Source organism: Aphis gossypii, chromosome X (assembly GCF_020184175.1).
Source record: "Aphis gossypii isolate Hap1 chromosome X, ASM2018417v2, whole genome shotgun sequence".
Lineage (NCBI taxonomy): Eukaryota > Metazoa > Arthropoda > Insecta > Hemiptera > Aphididae > Aphis > Aphis gossypii.
This window is the reverse complement of record NC_065533.1, coordinates 33,572,408-33,589,072: the sequence shown is the minus strand read 5'-3', so window position 1 is coordinate 33,589,072 and position 16,665 is coordinate 33,572,408. Positions and strand designations below refer to the sequence as shown.

Below are 16,665 nucleotides of genomic sequence, written 5' to 3'. Positions count from 1 at the left end.
AGGTCCCTACAAAGGTTTAACAGAAAGGGGGTTCAAGGACAGAGACAAGAGTGAAGAGCTGGTTTGCAAATTTTTTGATATTATAATGATTTATTATCAAAATGTAATACATAGATAGGCTGTATTACCTACAATATACGTTGGGGTGACTGTACGGGAAAAACTCGATCAACCGGGTCGATGACTATTATAATCATGACTGTATAATAATATATTACTATTATAATGTGTGTAATATGTAACAATAAGACAATAACGCATATAATGATGATAATCAGACGCTATATTATTACCATCGAGTGAAAAAAAAATCAATTTCATATTATTTTATAGTTACGAAACAATATGATATTATCATAGATATGATATTATTTATGAGACATGAGTGTTAGAAAAAAATTGAAATCTATCATATAGTCGTACATGTTTTTTATTTTTACGTAAACCACTTATATATAATATAATATATATATTTATAAAAAAAACTGAAATTTTTACGCGGTTTGCGCTGCCTGACTGTAGGTACTGTCATTGAAACTAACACGACGGTCGCTTTTCTGCAAACCACAAGTTTCGCATTATTATAATAGGTATTGGTTTATCGCAGACGATCTCCGGGTATCTACCGTGGTGTTATTATAATATACGAATACTGGGGTCAGGATGTTATTGTCAGTTTAATATCTTTTCTTTTAGTCATGCACATATAATAATTCCAAATCGGTTTTGTATAACGTAGAAACAATTGTATTACATTTTATATTGAATGTGTATTGTATATTATTTTCTTTTTTTTAGGTATTAGCTGTAATTTGTAAATGCGTTTTTTTAAACGAATTTTTAAAATTAGGTATTTAGGTATAATTTATTGTTAATTTTAACCCTAAGTGGTAATAGTTACTCGTTTATTATTAAAGTATTAAACATTATTATTAAAATATATTATACCTAGTTAGTTTTGAACAAATAATGAATAATACGGGTGTTAACGCATTTTATAATTTCATATTGCATTGTTTTTATGATGTTTTAAGTACCTATATAATATATGGTAAATTTTGTAAGTGCATGCATTTTTTTAGAGTTTTTATGGTTATGAATATTCTCACCCTAATTAATATTATAATTTAATAAATAATAATTGTCGAAACTATAATATGTATAACTTATAATTGGTACGTGATAATTATTATAAACTGTGTAAAGTAAGTAACTCTTGTCGGTTTGTTATTTCCAACTATTTTGAAAAGCACACCAGGAATTTTAATGTCGACCTTTTAAGAGTTCAAAATCAACTTGATCAAAATTTCGTCATCAGAAACCAGCCAACCCCCCTATGGCCGAAGTATTTTTCTACTACTTATCGTATATACATACGAGTTGTAAAATTAATACATTCGTCGTTTCGCTCAGAATCTAAAAAAAAAAAAAAAAAAAATGGGACGTTTGTGTAGGCATCGTGTGTTTTTTGCACAAGCAACAAGAACGCGTATGCAGAATTAACCAGAAACACAGCCAAAACCACGTCACCGATTATAACACTTATATGCCCACCTACCTAACAAATCGTTAAACTCTCGTCACTCGTTCACACCACGTGTATTGTACCTATAAACAATGCCGGCTCGTGTATGCTTGCGCGTGTGTGTGCACATAAGTGTTTATCGCCACGAGGAACCACGGTTGACCGTCTCCCGTCGCCGGAGAATAATGAAAGTTTATAATAATATTATATATTATTATTATATTATTATGGCGTGTGCTGCAGTGCAACAGACGTCGTTTTAGCGTTTTACGGCGGCGGTAGAAAGTCATGATATATACGCTCGTACCGTACACACCGCTGCGGCAAATCGACGATACAGGCGCCCACGCGTGTTTCGCAAAACATTATTTCTGTGTATATTATATTATTATTATACACGACGCACAATCCGTATAATAGGTAATAATTCCGATCGTCCGTAAACTGCATATAATACCGCATATATAGGTACCTATAGTATATTATAATACGATTTTAGATTCACTTGTTGTATTTTTACTGGTAAGTATAAAATAAATCGGACCAACAGCAGTAAGAAATCGCCTAACCGTGGAATTCGAACGGTTAAAACGCCATAATCTTATTCGTACACGATAAACGTAGATAATATAATATTATGATAATAAATCGTTATTGTTTTCATGCGAACGACGAGTGTCGACTGATGTAATACGATATTATATCGTCGTCAATAGTTGGTATACATTTGCATTGGATGATGTTATATGTACCTACGATATTATATGTATGATGCGACATTATTATTGACAGCGACAGTATAAATGCATTAAATTTCGTTTTAACAGTATAATATTATGCATAATATAAGATTGTGCTACACCGTTGAAACGTGTACATATTACATAGAAATTCTATTTGCGACCATATAATATGATATATTATAAATATATTATTACACAGGATAGCTATTGATAAATGCAAGGTAGTAATATTGCAATCGTTATTAACATAATGTTACAATTTAAAGTCTTTCAAAATTCGATAATACTCGTATTATATTATTATCGTTTTCACGGCAAAAATCAAAATACTTAAAATATTGTCTAAATAATATTATATATTGTGTCTGCCCACGTGTCGCATATTCGTATAGGTATATCATAATAATACACCCGTGGGAAACGTCGGTGTGGTATTATTATTGCTAAAATAATGTTGTTTTTTTTTTAATATTATACATATTATCGCAAACTGCACTGCATATATTATTACACATCATAATACCTATGTTAAGTACCTCATTATAAAGAGCACCATTTGTCGTCTTACGCGAATGAATTGAATAATATAATGAATTGCACTGAGCGCGCGCCATGAGAACATAAAGGATCGTTTTTTATTCTTTTCTTAAAATCTCGGCGCGAGCACGTGAACTAAACTCTGCCCGTGTGAAAAAATGTGTGGACGGATTGAGAAAAAAAATAAATAAGAAAGCGTGAACCTCTCGAAAATTAAGTAATGTGTCGACGATTGCAAAGAAGAACATTCGATCAAAATCGTCTGCATGCTTACTGAATTGAAAACAAAAACGGTTAAATTCGCCGAACAGCTATGCAAAATAGCGGTTTAAATTGTACAAACACGCGTAATACTATATTGTTGTATTCTATCCCCGTCGCGCATAACAAATACGAAAAATCGAGACAATCATAAAAAAATAATCTTATGCGGGTTTTGGCATATTTTATATACATACTGGACAACAGTAATCGTTAATTTAGGTATTTACTGCAAATTTTGCGGGAAAGTCGTGGTGTAATGTATGAATCTCTCAGGACCACAATATTATCGAGAGTTCCAAGCTCCGTGGTACAACATTTTAAAATTATCCTATCCAAAATATGTGTTGATTAGGTATATTATAAAATTCAAGATATCATCATCGTCTGACCTATGTACTAGTAATTCGTAAATTGCCGTTGTTGTATGCCACATTATAATAACATCAAACATTAACAACGAATTCAAAAAATTTGGTATTTAAACAAATTTTAAGTTTTTATTGATACAATAATTATAATAATATTATAATTCCCCAATAATAAGGAGCAAAGATAATTTTTCACGCAAATTTATTTTAAAAATGTAGTTTTCGAAATAATATTCTAATTACTGATAAAAATGGAATTTTAGAATTCGATTTCTATTTTTTTTTTCCCCATTTTACTTTTTTAATCACACCATTATTATAGGCTGGTTATCGATGTAATAACAAACAAATAATTTATGTTTGACGCATGGGAACGAGGACGAATTTGAACAAAAACTTATTTTGAACAGGAAATAATATCATTTCCCAATAATGTCAATGATTAATTATAATTATCAAAATTAACTAGTTTTTTTTTTTTTTTTAACTATTTTGACTACATAGGTAGCTTGAAATATTTGTTTTTAATAATAACATGAATATATTTAAAATAATACCAACTTGTTAAAATGTATATACTATTAACTAAACATTTCATGATTAATAATTATAAAATATTAATTAAAACTTTAATATATTTCTATATTTTGTTTATGAAAATATTGATTGCATTCAACTATTAATAATTTGTGTTCATCACTCCACATTTTTTGGTATGTCTATTTTAACAATATTATACTTAAACTTTTAAAAATAAATTAAACATTATTATGTTTACAATTTGTACAATTTAGCACTGATTGCTGTCAAGTTAACGTAAACATAATATCAGTTAAAATGACTAATCTTCGAACGTGATTACTACAGTTAAATTAATAATACGGTTTAGAAGAAAAGTAAAAAGTGAGCAGTGGACGTTCTAAACAGTTCTCTCCGATAACAATCAGAAAAAAAATCCGTTTTCATGTAGCATAATAATTTACTGTAACGTATATGTCTATCATTATATATAATATGTACAGAGTACAGTTATTGACGTTAAATGTCCGTCTTCCTTTCTTCGTTCGTGATGAAATAATAACCACCTATTTACTATTTAGTAATAAAAGAAAAAACAAGTGTGCAATTATTTTATTTTGTAATTTAAGTATAACTTTGATAAATTCCTACAGTAGCGGCGTTAATAAAAATGTACATAATATCAATTATTATTATTACTTGATTAATTTGAATTTATATTACAGAAACAATATACTTATATTTTGTAGAAATTGTAATTATTGGTAATAATTTTACTTTTTGTTATTTGATATTAAAACCTAGATTTTTTTCTTTCATGTGTAAACGGACCGCAGTAGTTTATCACTATTATAAACAATCTATACATCATAGTTTATTTGGTTAGTATTCCAAGTATATCTCAAATACGATTTTGGTAATTTTTCGTTCTCAATAGTTTTTCAAATTTATCCTTTAAAAAAAAAAACAAGACAAAAAAATAATATTACGTATAGCCAAATTGTATATTTTTAGATCTATCTTAATATTTTTTAAAAATATTTTACCCAATAAGCTATTGTGTCTTGTCAACATTATAACAACAGCATACTAAAATTATAGGGTTGAAAACCTGAAGTCCGGCACACAGTTATAAACCGGACTAAAGGTATAAAAAAAGTTAACCAACAAGGCGACAAACGGATACGTAATATCCATCCGATAACATATATATATACGCTTACATCCAGAAATATGTATATATTATTATTATTTGTTCAAAATAATATAATTTATATATCTTTAAAACAATTAATGTTTATTCTGCGCGCACACTTTCTAGTCAACTTGACAGTAACTATAATACATACACACGCCCGATCCGTCCGGTTTCGTAAGCTGGCGCGGTGTGCACACATATCGTACGTCATATTATTATTATTACAGTGGATAACTGCTGTTTGTTTTCAAAATTCCACTGCAAAGCTTCGCCATGTACCCGTAGTGCGTTACGTAATAAACGGTATCTACTGATACGTCCTGCGCAGCGTATTATGTGACTCGATCGAGAAAATTCCCGCATCGGTGACGCGTTATCGGCACCGACTGAGTCACTGGTAACAGACCGCGGACTCCCCCGGCACCGCATTGCACCAACGTCGGTTCTCCAGCTTTCGTAATTTTAAAATAATCTCCTCTTGCTTATATGATAGACACTCGTCTATTATGCCATACGAAAATAGTTGACATAGAATTCATCTTATTGTATTTCTATAAACGAGTCGTAGATAAAATAGTAGATAGTATATAACATATGTATTAGCTGCTGAAATAAGTAAAATATTTGTTCGAATATTATGTATACATTCTTATAATATAGGAACGTGATTCCCGAGTGAAGCACGAACGACGATATGGGAATATGATGATCATAATTGCTTTGAGTGCAGAGCATTAAAATACAGTTGAACAATAGCACATTTATATAAGCTAAAAATTTAGGAATTTTCGTTGGCCGTGTAATTTAAAAAAATAAAATTGAATTTTTATTTTCTTTTAAATGTAATCTTAACGCCGTTGTCGTACATAATGAACGGTGATATTTGTCTCCAAAGAAGTTCTGATGTACTTATTTACCTATATATTATATAGCTCATCCGCTTTCCAACATAATCTGCTTATTAAATTACCAACTAATTTTTTTATTTCATATATATGTTATTTATACATATATTATATATTTTATTATTGCAATAATTAGTATTTTTATTGTTACCAATAATTATTTATCACATTCGAAAATTAGTGATAAATATTTTCAGACTTTTGACATGCATTATGAATTATTTTTATACCCCGACTATTTGACGTGATTTTCTTTCTAGAAAATACAGTTTTTAATAACTAAAAAACAATAATACAAATGCATCACACCCAAGTTATGATCAATACATGATAAATTATTGTTCATGCCTATCACCTGAATTGTAGCGGTGTGGACTATATATGCTTTGATATTGTCACGTATATAGTATATTAATAATATCATATGTGTTGAGTTGCGTCCGAAAATACAATAATACTATTATTATTGTCTATACTACATTATAATTTACAGCACGTGAATATAAATAATTTATAATAACATTTCAAATTCGGTTATATGACGAATAGTTTACGTGTTGTTTGTGCGGCTGATAACAAAATGAAAGTAATAATTGAAATTTCGATTTTAGTTTTGCCATACGATTACGATAACAGCTTGTTTGATGAGCTATTATATAAAACTATGATGGATACAGCTAATATTGTTTCATCTACGAGTGGGTAAAATGTCAGGTTGTTTTACTGAGTATGCTAGCGTTTTAATTATTTTTATAGTTTTAGTTTTTATGTGTAAACATTTATAAAAATGTGTTAAATTACTTACACTAATTATTTAAAATCACCAAACGCAGGCACCGGAAGTCTTACCGACAGAGTGGATACATATAAAACTATACATGCAGATAATATTGAACGGATGTGTGTTTGCGTGGTGTCTTTAATGGAACATTTTGGAAAGTGTATGAAGTATAAACTCAGAATATTATAATATGTGTTCAAGTAAGTACTAAATAATATAATGTATATTTAGACTTTAGAGTGTGTTTTCGGTAAAGTATGAAACCGTGTTACATTTTAAAAAATAATTAAATTTTGAACATAAAAGATACCAAAATATTATACTTGGATAAATTGTTTAAATTAAAATTCTAAAGTGGAGCGTATTTAATATTGGAAAAATGCAGATAAGGTTATTCTACTTAATAATATATAATACGAAAAACGACTAATAATTCATAACATAACAGTAATCTGTCAAATTATAATAAACAAGATAACATCGACGGAAAAATGAAAAATGGCCTAAACCGCAATGCGCATCAAAAATAGATTAAGTTGCATTAGAATGATTTTGTTTATAAATTATGTAACCCATTTTTTTTTATAAATAATAAATTAATAGATTATAATTATTTTTTGTTTTGATTTTATAATATTATAATATTAACACGCAATTTATGATAAACAAATATAATAACAAAAATTTAGATTTATTTACATAATTATCCACTATCCAGATATCTTTAGTGTTCAAAACAATTATAATTCTCATTACAGCAATCAGGCATCAACAGATACAATTAAATTTCCGTCCAGTGACCCCAAGCGGAAAATAATTACGAAAAAATAATAAATTCATACAAAACACTTAGGTTTCTTCTGAAATGTATTACATGAATATTTCTATACAAAAATCAGACATTTTGCACTACGTACAATAAATAAATACAACACTTTCTATAGTACTTAGTAGAAAGGCGGTAAATTGGTGGTCGCAAATAAATTCTCAATACTCGTCTAAATAATTATTTACAAACAACACTAAATAGTAAATATCGATCAACAAGCAGAGATAAATTTTATGTTTTAAAATATATTTATTATCTAAGGTCTAAGCTAATAGAGATTTATCACAAACATAGTTAAACTAAATATAATATCGTGCTTTTCTATTTTTTTTTTTATACAGTAAGCCTAAAATAAACTTTTGAATTTAATTTTTATAAAAGATCGATAAGTATTTAAATAAATTTTTTTTCTTACAGTTTATACCTATAAAAAACCTATTTATAAAAATCAACTAATGTTCATTTGAATAATATAATATGACTAATGTCTATATAATATGTATATGTGGTTCTAAAGATATATTATAGAAATCGGATATCGTAATTAATATGAACAATATTCGCAAATACTATCTGTTAGTACTTAGTATAATATGTGGAGGTATACAATAAAAAAATGTATCTATATAATACATACCTACCTACCTGTTACCTAATACGAAAAAACCCGTATTGTAAAACAATAATTTATATTATGTTAATAGGTTTTTGATGTCTCATTTTTTTTTTTTTTTAATAAACCAACGAGACAAAAAAAAAACAAAACCCTCACGTTTGTTACTTGAACATCAATTTTTTTTTTGTGTTGAACAACAGAGGAAAAAACGTATAATGAAATTTTGAAAATAAACCGGTCCGTAGTCCACCACTGGGCCGTAACAGTAAAAACTACTCTACCTTATCAAATTACAGACATTGCTGTTGCCAGTTTTAATAGTCGAAGGGAGAAAACAAAAGTAAAACTATTTTGACAATTATCGTCAATAAATAATTACAAGTCATGTAAGAGAAGCTTGAGTAAGACACGGGAAAAAGACGGGAAAAATTAAGTAGGTATACGTAATCGTGTGCAGGGTATAAATTACTTTTTACAAAATTATCTTCACAAAAAAAGTATGTGGTTTTTAACTACTAGATAAGTACTCGTATATAAGAATATCATATTATGTTTAACTGGTGGTGATGTCGAGCCATATATATCATTCAGGATAATTCGTTTTAACATAATATAAAAGTAAACATTATCTTTTCGTGCAAGCACCAATACAAATTTGGCAATAAAAAAAAATGCTGTATTGGATGTGGTGTTTACTCAGACCCATCACCATATGTCCACATTTGACTATTAGATATTGACAACATGGTAATTAAGAGACTTTTTGATCTCAGATTATCGTGTATATTTATATAAACATAAAATACGAATGGGTTTTGTTCATATAAACATATATACATATAATATGCTCGCAATACGTATTATAATATTATCTATAAACATGGACTAAAATGTTAATTTTGACAATTTTGTTCTATGTGATATTATTGTAGTTTGAATTTTATTCAACAGAAAAATAAATTATTTAGGTATTCTAAAAAAGGGTTATCGAATTTAAAACGTTAAAGTGCCTTGAATTACTTACAGACATATACCTACGTCCTACAGTTATACCTGTAATTGAATGTTGAATTCCTGGTAGATCAATTTTATCTGGGCGTTTTGTTTATAGTGCATTAGGTTTTTTTGGACGGTTTAAGTTGTGTCACTATGTCAGTGATGTGTTCGATTACGTAATGATGACGCACTGACTCAGCTAATGACTACACATATAATAATAGGTAAGTACTTATTGAATCCCATAGGGTCGTTTATTAATTTCAACAAGAAAATATTCCGTAATAACTGTAAACACTGATAAACTCGTGTGACGTGATTGATGTATACTTAATACATTATTGGTTTACTACGTCATAGTTGTTGTACCGTCTCGGTGTACAGTTTTTGTTCACTGCTTAGTAATACAATTACAGCGCTGTAAGATTAGTGATTACTGTATAAAATAGACTTTACAGTATTAAGACGTGTAGTGTTCACGTAATGTGTACCTGTTTAAAAGTTTTATCGGTCGTGTAGGTAGGTACAGACAAACACGAATAACGAGCGATATAATACAATACACACTATTGCAGGAAAATGATTGTTTGGGACAAGTGTCGTGAGCTTATTTATTTGAGATAACGTGAATACTGAATAAATACTGTTAAATCGGTTTCAGAAGGTTATAGATTAATGCGCATTCTTTCAAAAATACATTTTTAATGATAAATAATTTAACTTTTTGACTGACACACACAACTTATTAGAGTTTTAACTATTTAAGCGTAACAAATTTCAGTATAATACTGTAAAAATAATTTGAGATAGAAGATAGTTAACCATACGGACATTTCTACGCCGACTGGGGAAATCCTATTTCTCTGTGAATTATATAAAATGTTATTTTTTATAAATAAAATATTAAAAGCTTTGGGTTTTTTTTAAAGAAAATAACAGACAATTTCGAAATAAAAGATGTGAAATAATTAAATTATTTTTTATTGTTTATCTTATATAATGTTAGGGTATTTATAGAACACGAAAAAGTAATATTTTTATTAATAATAAAACATAATTTTTAATTTGTATAAGTAAATTAGTTTAAAAATTGCATTTCTGTTTTTTTCCTGGTTTTCTGGGTGATATCCCTTAGTAGAAAGGTGGGAATGTCCTAAAATCCTTTGAGTTATTTCTTTTTACTTTATCCAGATCAAACATAAGTAAAGTTGGAAATATTTATTATAAATTTAACTATTACATTATAATATATTGTCACTTTTACTGTTTTGATAAAATAAAATTTTAACTTTCATTGTGTTAAGATAATTATAGCTTTTATAGTATTATATCTATTATTATATTAGTTATATTCAAAATAGTTATTTTTGAAAAAAAATTGATCACTTAGCTTTCAGAGTTAAGACAGTATTAAGTTAACCTAATATTGGTTACTTCTACTATCTTGTTACACTGATAGGTATCAATTTGAGATACGTATGTTAATCGTTCATAGACGGAAAAAATCTGTGAAGTTAGCCCCTTTTCCTACTGATACACTGTTAATAAAATAAATAAAAGTAATAAGAATAACTTTGAAACAGACAAGTATAAGCTAAAAGTAGGGCTAAATATTCATATGCGGACTACATATAAAAATGTATCTTTATTCTTTACAGTATAATATATATTATATAAATTAATTTTCATCAAATCACTTATACTGTTAATAATTACGAGAGACTTGGGGGTGTAAAGTCTCCCAGTTAAGCACGCCTTATCAGTAGATAGATTATGACACAATAATATACCATCGATATATTAAGGTATATTTGCCGCCAAAATTAAATTGCGTTCTCGAGATTATGTTGCGTCATATTATTATCACTAATTTGATTATTCGATCACAAATCGGTAATATTATTTTGTTTTGTTTCATTTCCGCCGAATGTTTGGTAATAATTTATAAACTTTCAAGTATACATATTATTATATTATAATATAGCCTAACGTAGTAAGTCGTTGGGCGACAGCACACTCAGTTATCAATCATAGCCCATAGGTAATACTTAACGATTTCGAGAAACTGTTACGTTGTTGTATTACATACTTTTATATTTATATATATATACGCACGAGCTTGTGTGTAATTTATGCCGAAACGAAAACGCAACACGTTGCGTCTTCCGTAATAATTTCTCCTTTCCCCGCCGCACTCAGGCACTCTCGAGAAGCGCTCTGCGGCCGTGAATTCATATTGTTTTTATTTTTTTCCTTTCCACGCACATAACAATACCTAATTATCATTAATATTATTATTATTATTATTTACAGTAATTTAAGCATTATTTTATATTACATGTGGATGACGATGATTTAGGTTTAATACATCTATGTAATAATAGGTATAATGTTCAATTTTAAAATAGTTCAATCGTATTTGCCTTATTGACACAAAGGTTATGTACCTACAAAGGGTATCTGGGAAAGTGACTTCAATTTCTTTAAATTGAAGTGAGTTTTCGTCAATGATGATAAGTACTAAGTAAGTATACATATTTTTACAGTTTTGAAATTAAACGCATAAAACATTAATTTTAAATATTAATATTTTGTTAAACAGACGTAGAGAGTAGAAACGTATTCGTCATATGTGAAGATTGAAGGTGAAATATAAATACGGATTAAGAATTGTTGTTACTTTAATATACTATTTACGTATGATTCAACTAGATATGTAAAATTTTACATTATGCCTGATGAATTTCGAAAAAATAACCTTTGAGTATTACACAATATAATAATTCGTCGAAGTAGTGTGAGAATATTTTTTGTTAATATTATAAAATATATAATATTTTAAAATAAGTACCTTGGAGAGTCACTATTTTATCAAGACATAATATTTTGTATGGTTTACGTTCATAATTTATTATTTTTTAAATTGAAAGTGTAAAAAAAAATTATTATGCATGGTGTTCTGTCATGAACTATACATATCTTAGCTGTGTGACCAAAAGGAGATACGCTTATGTAAATTTATTAATTAATGTTATTATATTTTATATTAAAGTATTTTGTTTCTTATCAACAAATTTTTATTTAAAAAAAAAAGCATATATTTTTAACCTATACGTATGTAAATTAATAATAAAATAGTATTTAAAAAATACTTTTATGTATGAGTAATATACAATAATATACATTCGATCTGATGAGATAACATTGTTGGTTACTTTTAATATTGATTATTTGTTACTATTACAGTATTATAACTATTAGACTACTATAGGTTTTTTTTGTGCGCTGTGTAGAATGTACCTATATTGTTGTAGTTTTCAATTTAATTTATAATCTTTAGTACACGTGTGATTTTTTTTTCAAATAAACAAAAAAGCAAACATGTTATCTGTCTGTATAATATGTATACTTATTAACTGTATACATTTTTATTATCACGCCTCAATAGTAATCTATAGTACAAAATATATACCACCATATAGATTATTAGTTGCCTATATAGTTGTAATGTATTGCGGCGCCGTTTCACAAAATTTTGACGTGGGAACGGAAAAATTAACAATATTATATACCATAATGTTATTATTGTATTAAATGGTTAATGTGGATAACAATAAATATCATATTATTATCGTCGCGATTGTAGCCCATAAGTTTCTCAGTAGTTGGTGACGAAATTGCACAACAATGGCTTTACCGTATATTTTATTGTTTTCGTAATATTATTACTTACTAGTGTCTCAAAAACGATAATGGCATCAATAGGTATTTTCCGATCAACTGTTATATTGTATTTTTTTTTTTTATCTTGATTTATATTTTATGAATTGGCGAAAGCGAATTTTTGGAAGTACGTTCCGCCGGTCACAAAGCAAGGCCGAAGGTTTTTTGGCTGCATTAAACTACCAAAGAAACAACCCCCGCCCCAAAGTGATATTGGTATTAAAACTTAGACAGTTAAAAAGTACTTTTGTATATAGAGAAATGTACTTATCTATTAAATAAAAAATGTAATATAATTCATACATAAGTAAATTTACTTATTATAATTAAATACATACTATAATAATTGCGTTAATATAGTTGATAGGTCTGATAGGTTGTATAGTACCTAATGTAATAATAATGTTAGCATATTAGTTAATAATATGGTTTACATTACTTACATTATTAGTTTTGGGAATTCTAAATTATAGATTGTCGAAACCCATGTGGCCATGTTAATTACTATTATGTTTATGTATATTGCTTAATATGTACTGTGTACAACATGGGTATGAAAACTAATTTTTAAGTCTTTCAATCTAAATGGCAAAATAAATTTGATCGTTTTGATTAGGTAATTCTGATTACGATGGAGAAAAAAAATAATAATAAAAGAGTTGAAAAATCTTTAAATACAATTTCTACAGCTTGTGGAAAAGGAATACGGTTATGTAAATAAGTTTAAAATATATACTCGTACACGTGTTATAATATTATGCTGGCAAATCGCCACGAAATACTATACCGAAATCCATTTTCAGCTATTATTATTATTATTTGGGTTTGAGCCGATATCAAAACAAAATCGAGGCCTATGGTACAGGACTTCCGACGAGTCTTCCTCGTGACCGGTTTGGCGTTGTTCATATTATTATTATCATCTATGAAACGTAAAAAAAAAAAAAAAAAAAGTTTGCCTATATACATCGCCTCGGGGTCACTTGATTACCAAAATCGTTGTGATCGAACGACTTTCAGTTAATATTCGAACGTATGGAACCAGCACGCGGTGTCCAATGGCCACTGTACAATACAGTGTATAATATATATATATATATATATATATATACCTAAACCAGAAGCATATGTAGTTTAGGCGCCAGCTACTGCATGCGCTTTATGGCTACAGTAGAAAACCGGTTGAATAGGAAATCATTGGACTGTTGTTGTCAGATTCAATAAAAAGAAAAATATATATATTTAATTCGGACGAGTATATTATATTATATTATAGCCAATAGCGATAGGTGCGTACGCGAGGTGGTGATAATATACCGGCCATGGCGTACATAATATTATAAGGACGAGCGGAGAAAAACTTTCGTATTTAACGCTTTTTTTTATTATGCAGGTCGGAGTCGACAATTAAAAACAGCGTATAGGGACAACATCGTGTCTTGTCATTACGATATATATATATATATATATATAATATAATGACGCGGAGAAGTTAACCGGCCATATTTTCAAATTATCCTCCCGCCACGACAAATTCACCGGGTGCTCGAAAAATGACTAAATAACCCAACGACAGAAACAAACGTGAGCGATCTCCGTTTTACCACACAGAAGCGTGCGATCACTATTTAATAATGACTAATGTAATACATTTAAGGTTAGTATGGTTGTCTAAATAATCGACCGTTTACTGGAATTACTTTCGTAAAATCCAATCACATTCACAAACTTTCAAATAATTCTCATTAAAGAATCAATCGCTTATAATAAAATTAACTGTACCAAACTGTCATTTCCTAGATTACCCTTCACACGAAAAAAAAAATACGTGATTGAATGCTTAAATAACAGAATAAAATATACAGATATACAATAACGATTTCATAACCTGTGAAAAATATAAAAATGTGTTCAAAGTTCTCCCATAGCTATGCATTTAAAAAAGAATTGCATTTATTAACTTTTTTTTTTAACGGGGGCACATTATTATAGTTATATTATTTACATTGATTTTATTTTGTTGTACATATAATAAAGGACGTATAAATTATTCAACGTACTACTATTAAAAATCGTCGTTAAATATTTTGCAATGTCATACGTCCAAGGGTAATTCTTGGTGTAATTAATAAATATATCAAAATTATTAATATTCAAGTTTTAAAGATTAATGAAAAAAAGTGCTTAATACTATTGGTTTGTTCTTGTATGCATCTACATTTTAATTCCTGGACATATATGCAGTAATCGCTCATAGAATTTACAAAAGCATATAACAATTGGTAGATTTAAATAATAGTAATATTATAAGTATACATTGTATTATAAGTTCCTATGAAACACAGTGCGTTAAAGCCTAAATTTTGCGCTTAAAATAGTTAATAATAATTATGATTTATTTGAATTTTTTTTTTTTTTGCAATAAACGTATTAGATAACCTGGCCGGTATAACCCATATGTCATTCAATAGCACATCAAAATACCTATAAAACCACACGATATTTCTTCAGTCTTAGAACGGCTGCGGAATACCTGTAATTTATTTTTCTACGTCCACGCATGCCAATTATTTATCCGGAACTACTTTTCCCCACCGCAACAATATTATATTATTATGTCCAAACAAGATTCTTCGCGTGACGTGCATTTTCGTTATGTAAACGGTGTAAGTACGCGGAATACAGTCCGTGCAATATCTACTCGAAATACTTGTTTGACGGTTTATATTATTATAGGTATACCCACGACTTTCTTTCGAGCAATACATTTTTTTTCTTCGACATATATTTTAACGGTTACACTTTGGTTATGCAATACAAAACACCGGACCACGCGATAGTATAAGTACGATGCGACGCGTCAATTTAATCTCATCTATTAAAGATGTTTGCGAACGACCGGATAGTCATCGTTTTTATTTTATCGTATTTTGATATTCACTATACTACTATAATATATTATATATATATATATGTCCACAGATATCCAAAACAACATTACGGCAGCGGGAAATTAAGACGAAAGTAAAATTTATATAACAACGTGAATAATTAGGCGGGATTTCGGAGGACATTTTCATGAATCACGAGTACTTAATATACGATTAAGTTTGCGTGGGTACAAAACATTCAAAATAGGTCACTCAATCCATTTATATTTTATAAATATTTGAGTACCAGTTAAGAAGACGAAAACACGTAAAATGTATATGTACATAATAGTTAATACTTATGTATTGATGCGTAATAAAATCGATAATATGTGATACTCGACAGCAGCTAGTGTCTTTAAATTAAAACCCACGCAAATCATATTTAACTTTATAATTTAATAAAAATTATCTTTGAATGCATAATACCCATAAAACACGTATAAATAGGTATAGGACTTATAGATATTAGGACATTACTGAAAATGGTATGTATATACTTACTATTTTTAATGCTATTGAGAAATATTTTTATATTTTTTTTTGATTCTCACATTATCGGCAGAATATAATATTGTTTTTAACCTACTTGGTAACTATGCAAGTTTAGATGGTATAATTATTTAGCATTTATTTAATACATTTCAGTACTGTTCAATCAACATTAGGTTAATACCAATACATCTTAAAGATTTGTATGGAAAGTTTATAATATACATGTCTTAAAATAA

General features: G+C 28.4%; 1 long non-coding RNA gene across 1 annotated transcript; it reads left to right on the top strand.

The window, feature by feature from the left end:
* The first annotated feature begins 15,460 nt into the window (after positions 1-15,460).
* On the top strand, positions 15,461-16,279 carry LOC126552176 (uncharacterized). The gene is made up of 3 exons (XR_007606012.1): positions 15,461-15,670; positions 15,741-15,929; positions 15,987-16,279. It is a non-coding gene; the product is annotated as an uncharacterized LOC126552176 (long non-coding RNA).
* The last annotated feature ends 386 nt before the right edge of the window (positions 16,280-16,665 follow it).